This window comes from Triticum aestivum, chromosome 7D (assembly GCF_018294505.1).
Source record: "Triticum aestivum cultivar Chinese Spring chromosome 7D, IWGSC CS RefSeq v2.1, whole genome shotgun sequence".
Classification (NCBI taxonomy): Eukaryota; Viridiplantae; Streptophyta; class Magnoliopsida; order Poales; family Poaceae; genus Triticum; species Triticum aestivum.
The window spans coordinates 451,227,167-451,232,678 of record NC_057814.1 but is presented as its reverse complement, the minus strand read 5'-3'; the positions used below and the strand labels follow the sequence as shown (position 1 = coordinate 451,232,678).

Genomic DNA, 5,512 nt, shown 5'->3' with positions numbered 1-5,512 from the left:
GACTTAAGTCATATTGTCCAACAGCCCGGCGAGTTAGCCAGGGAACTCTGGACTAGGTTCTTAGTCAAAAAGAACCAAATTGTCGACTGTCCGAATGCGGAAGCCCTTGCGGCCTTCAAATATAGTGTTCGGGACGAATGGCTAGCATGTCACCTCGGCCAGGAAGGACCTAAATCCATGACAGCCCTTACCGCTCTAATGGCTCGCTTTTGTGCGGGAGAAGACAACTGGCTCGCTCGTAAAAGCAATAACGCCAGCGACCCGGGCACTTCTGAAATCCGAGACGGCAACAACAAGCCACGACTAAACGAACACAACAGTCGCAGCAATAATGAAAGGTTACGCGACACAGCGGTCAACGCCGGATTTCACAATCCGAAAACCGGTCAACGGAAGAAGCCATTCAAGGCAAACCAGGATGGACCATCCACCCTCGATAGGATATTGGACCGACCTTGTCAGATTCACGGTCACCCTGATAAGCCAGCTAATCACACCAACAGAAACTGTTGGGTCTTTAAGCAGGCAGGCAAGCTTAACGCCAAACACAATGGGAGGAGGCCACCAGGCGATAAAGACGACGGAGCGGCTCGCCAGCCGAACACCAGGGGCCAGAAACAGTTTCCCTCCGAAGTTCGACCACCCCCGGAACGGAAATAGCAGTTCGGCTTCCGCCACCCACCCGCTATACCGGCAAGATTCACACCACGCATACATCACTATGCGCTCAAGATACCATGGGCACCGGCGGAAGCACAATACGGCCAACCCTGCAAACATTCCCATAACATTTTTTATCTGTTTTCCATATTTTTCTTTATTATCTCTTAAGAAGGGTGACCATCAGGACAGCATCTAATCGGACTCTATCGGAGTTCGGATCCGTACACTCACCTAAGGGGCCACTTCCGTTAAGGACTCCCCTCCCCGAGGACGGGCGGCGCAGACGTGCGACAGGAGATCCAAAACAGCTTTTTTGTAGACCGCACTCGTTATTTTGATCATGTACTATGCCTTTTTCCTCCGTTCCCGACCCCGAGCATGTCAAATAGCCGGGTTGTGGTTTTTCTCTTCTTTTTATATATATGAATTTATCATTGGCTTATTGCTCACTCCCAGTAAACTTCATCCGAACTAATCTTCCATACTCTTTCTACAACGAGTACGACCGTAACGGCGGTGTTACAAGACGCTCCTCGGCATAACTTGCCAGGGGCTCGGTATGGAAACAAATGAGACGCCAATAAAAGTCCTAACAACTCTATAGCGTACTTCGGTGTCGCAAGTTTGGCCTTATATGCATCAGCTCTGAATCATTGTCTTTGGTCAATAGTTGGGTTGCCCGGCTCCTGTGCTTGATACCCTACGTTCCGCTCTATTGGCTAGGGTAGTAAAGGGAGAACTACTGCGATTGTGCCCTGGCTTTGACCGGATGAGCACCTCAGTAGAGAAAGCCAAAAACTAACTGTCATGATGCGGCGAGAGCTGGTCAACCACTTGACGACTAATCCAAATCTTTAGCGATTCTCTGTGTTACATGAAGGATCTTTTTCAGATCAAAACATGTAAGGCACAATATTACGATACGTCGCATACATACCAGGGGCTATGTTGTAGCCCCACCATAAAACTCCTATGGCTAAGTGAAGGTGTTAACGCCCTATAGTCCGATTGCCTGGTTCGCCGCATTATCACCTCCTTTATGGACCAAGATGTTGGATAAAGAGTGATTCAATGCCTTTTCGAACACCCCCGTATTTCCTACGAGGGGGCTGAAGCCGACAACTGGAAAACTTTCAAATTACATTAAAACAGACGCACAGGAGGAATACAAGCTTTCGAGCAAAAAATAGATCTCTACTTCTATAAAAGTTTGAGTTGGTGATGATGGTGTGCCTTCCATTCTCCACTTATAGTCGTCGGATCTTCATCGAACGCACATGAAGCGATCTGTGGCAATTTTGCAAAAAACCGCCCCTCACTCCATCAACATTTGCAGACAACCCCTCCAGCCTCATCTCTCCCACTCAGCCTCATCACCCCCCGACAAATCCAGCCATCTGAAAAGGGGCGCCGTGCAACCACCGGCCGACAGCATCGGAGTCCATCTGGCGCGATGGCCGCTGCCGGCGATGTCCACCACGACCCCAGCCCATCTGTCCCGTTCTACTCTCTCTTCCCCACCTTATCCAGCCATCTCCAAAGAAAAGGAAAATGGCGGCACCGTGAGAACCACCGCCGGCAGAGGTGGAATCGATCCGGCGATGTGGCCGCTGCCTGCGCTGTACAATCCCATCCTCTCTTATGCCTTCTCTCAGCCCCACCGCCCACCGCCACCACGATCCCATCCTCGTCGCCGTCTGCTCCGCCCGCTCCCTTGTCTCCTCCGACCCTGACCGACGCAGGTCCGCCGCCGACGCTTCTTCTGCCTCTTTTTCTGCCGCAGAGTTCCCACCAACCACCGCCCACTATCGCCACCACCTCCCCTTCGTTGATGTCTCGTCCGCCCCTTCCCCTTATCCTGCAATGCAGACTGCATAGGTACGCCGGCGGAACTGTCTAGAAAGTAGAAACACTCTTCCAGGCCAATATATATCAAATTTTTCTGTCATCCAGAGTTCAAATCCGTGCGCCAATGTGGAGCTGTCTAGAAACTACTCTTGCAGACAAATATAAAGCAAATGGGCAGGCCTATGGGACTCACGCTGCTGCACCCAGAGAAGCCAGACGCTGGTCACGCCAATCTTCAGATTGAATGGACAGTGAGGACTTCGCCTTCTGGTATGGGTGAATCTTCCTACTTGTGGAATTGCAGATATGTGCTTTGACAGAAATCACTGATGTAATTAGAGGAATAGTTTACTGTGGTTAGATTTGCTATGCTAGCCTCTTCTATGCTAATATGATTGCTACACTGATAATTAGCGAATATAATAGTAGTCTGATCTTTTATTCATCTATTGGCGTAGATTACTGGACTGCATATAGTCACATTCTTGTCACTAGATCTTATACTTTTGTGGTACCACATTATATATGCATTGCGATATTGCTTACAGTTGAAATTTTCAAGGAGTTGCTTAAGTTGACCAAATATGCATTGGTACCAAATAATCAAATATGCACATCAATACTCAGTGGCAGCTCCAACTAGAAATAGATTTATTTCTCACCAAATCACTGATTTGATCCACATGGCAGGTCCAAAAGATACTAACATAAATTAAAAGTCGTCAGGAAAAACCCTTGGATTTTGGTGTGAGACTGAAGAACCACAAGGTCAGGGCATACTGGTTGTGTTAGGTTGAATATAGAGTATGTGCACTTATTTAAAGATTGGTGGTTGTGCTAGAGATTTATAAGAAGTGCAACATGTTTCATACTTCACAGTTTTGTGCATGTTGCTGTGAACGTATTTTCTTTTCTTGCTGTAGATTGCAAGTTGTGAAGCTTATTATTATACATGCTTGGAATTTATTGTGATAGGTTCTTAGAAAATGCTGTGAAATTTTCATACTTGATCACTTCTGTATACTACTATGTTCTGATTTGTACTTTTTGGCTACCATACATGTGCATATCATTTGTCTTTGTTACTCCCTTTGTTCAAAAAATTCGGACAACACTGACAGCAGGTTGCTTTGTCATCAGTGCATTTCCTTTGCTTGGTAGCTCCACATCCAATTTTCAGGCCACAACCTGAATATTTGTTTCCTCTATGTCTGTTATCAACATGTTTTTTTCTTTGCAGAAGCCTGGTTGATGTAAGAAAGTTACAAGTAGTCCACAGTACTAATATTTTTTATGTACATACATGTGCACTCACCCCTTCTATATACATATGATTCAAAAACATCTTTTACTTTACATTTTTTTCTTTGCTCTGTACAAAATGTACTAAGTGTTGTCCATTGTTTTTTCCTTTGCCTAAATATAGTACAGAGTACATATCCTCTATAGGGTCCTTGTTTTTTTCCTTTGTCTAAATATACTACAGACCATCATATATATGCAGTACTGATTACCTGATGTCCTTTTAGGTGAGAAGATGGATGGAGCCAGAGCTCGAAGGCCAACATTGTTAGCAGAGATGTTTTGGGAAAACAACTAAAAGAAGGGTATACTATGCTTGACACACATGATTCCGTGGCCTGATAGATGCCTAAGGTATGTAACTAAGTAATTGGAACTAACAATATGAGTCATGCCTAAGGTATGCTCGACACACATGCCTAAGGTATGCTTGACACACATGATATCATGGTCTGATAGACTTGGGCTTCCACTGTACGACACAAGTGGAGATGACTCTGTTTTTTGACCATGATCTTGAGAGGTACAACTTTATCTATGTATCCATATCTATACTTTCTCTCTAGATGTCATAAGCATGGTTCCCCACATCCAACATATGTTTCAGAATCATCTTTTACTACCCCCCAAAAAAGGAATCATCATTTACTTTATTAATTCCTGCCATTTGTCTTCACATTTAAGTCTTGTTTGCCTAATATACTGCGAAATCAACATTGTTGAATCCTTGGTTAAAGGTAACAATATATATTGTTTTATTTTCTACAGTTGTTCCAAGGAAAACAACAGTTCTGTTGCAATAGTTCTTTTAAGGTTGTACATGATAGTATGTACCCGGAGAACGCAGGCCGTGCCGGTGATTTGGGAGATTTGGCGTGAGCGCAATTGCCGCATTTTTCACAATTTGGATTCGTCGGCTGCTATGCTTACATGCCTTGTGGTTGACGAAGCCAATGTTGGAAGGAGGCTGACACACCACACATCATTTTGTGATAGTAATCTAGCTTAGTGGCCCCTCTCAGTTCTGTGTTTTCTCATTTGCTTTACATGTGTTTGTACATTACTCGCTCCTATCAATGAAATCAATAGTTCTGCTGTTAGGCTTAAGAAAAAACTGTCTTGGAGCTCAGTTGTTGCCTCTGTCAGATATTTGCACTGTATGAACAAACTGCTATGTGGACAGATTTTCTATTTGTCATATGCTCTTTGTCCCCTTAATATGGGAGAGCCATGAGAAAATTGGGTAGGGAGAACCAAAGTCTTCTGCAAGGTGAAAATTGAGGGGGTTTATGTTGGAAACCTTATGTTTCATTTTAGTCGATGTACCTGTCAACAATATGGCATCATCATTTTGATCAATGTTTTGGTACATCTTTTATTGTTTACTAGACTCATGACACTGAGTAAATAATGTTCCACCCGATATTTTGTCATTCCGTAGCATAGCACGGGCATCTTACTAGTTAACTATAAAGTTGTCTGTTACAACCCTTGTACACATCACTCGAATAGTATGTCTTTCGAGCATTGACCCTCTATCAAGCGGGCGGCCTCTAGGACGTCTCCAAAATGATGCTCCGGTTCCGGACGGTCCTTGCATTTGGGTGGACTCTTCATCGCAACTTCGATGGCCTTCATCTTCCCCCAGAATATCTTGACTCGGGCGAAGGCCATCCGTGCACCTTCAATGCATGCCGAC

At 44.8% G+C, this 5,512-nt stretch overlaps 1 long non-coding RNA gene across 1 annotated transcript; it reads left to right on the top strand.

The window, feature by feature from the left end:
- The first annotated feature begins 4,053 nt into the window (after window positions 1–4,053).
- Window positions 4,054–4,745, top strand: LOC123164129 (uncharacterized). Its single transcript, XR_006482175.1, has 3 exons — window positions 4,054–4,167; window positions 4,273–4,336; window positions 4,582–4,745. It is a non-coding gene; the product is annotated as an uncharacterized lncRNA (long non-coding RNA).
- The last annotated feature ends 767 nt before the right edge of the window (window positions 4,746–5,512 follow it).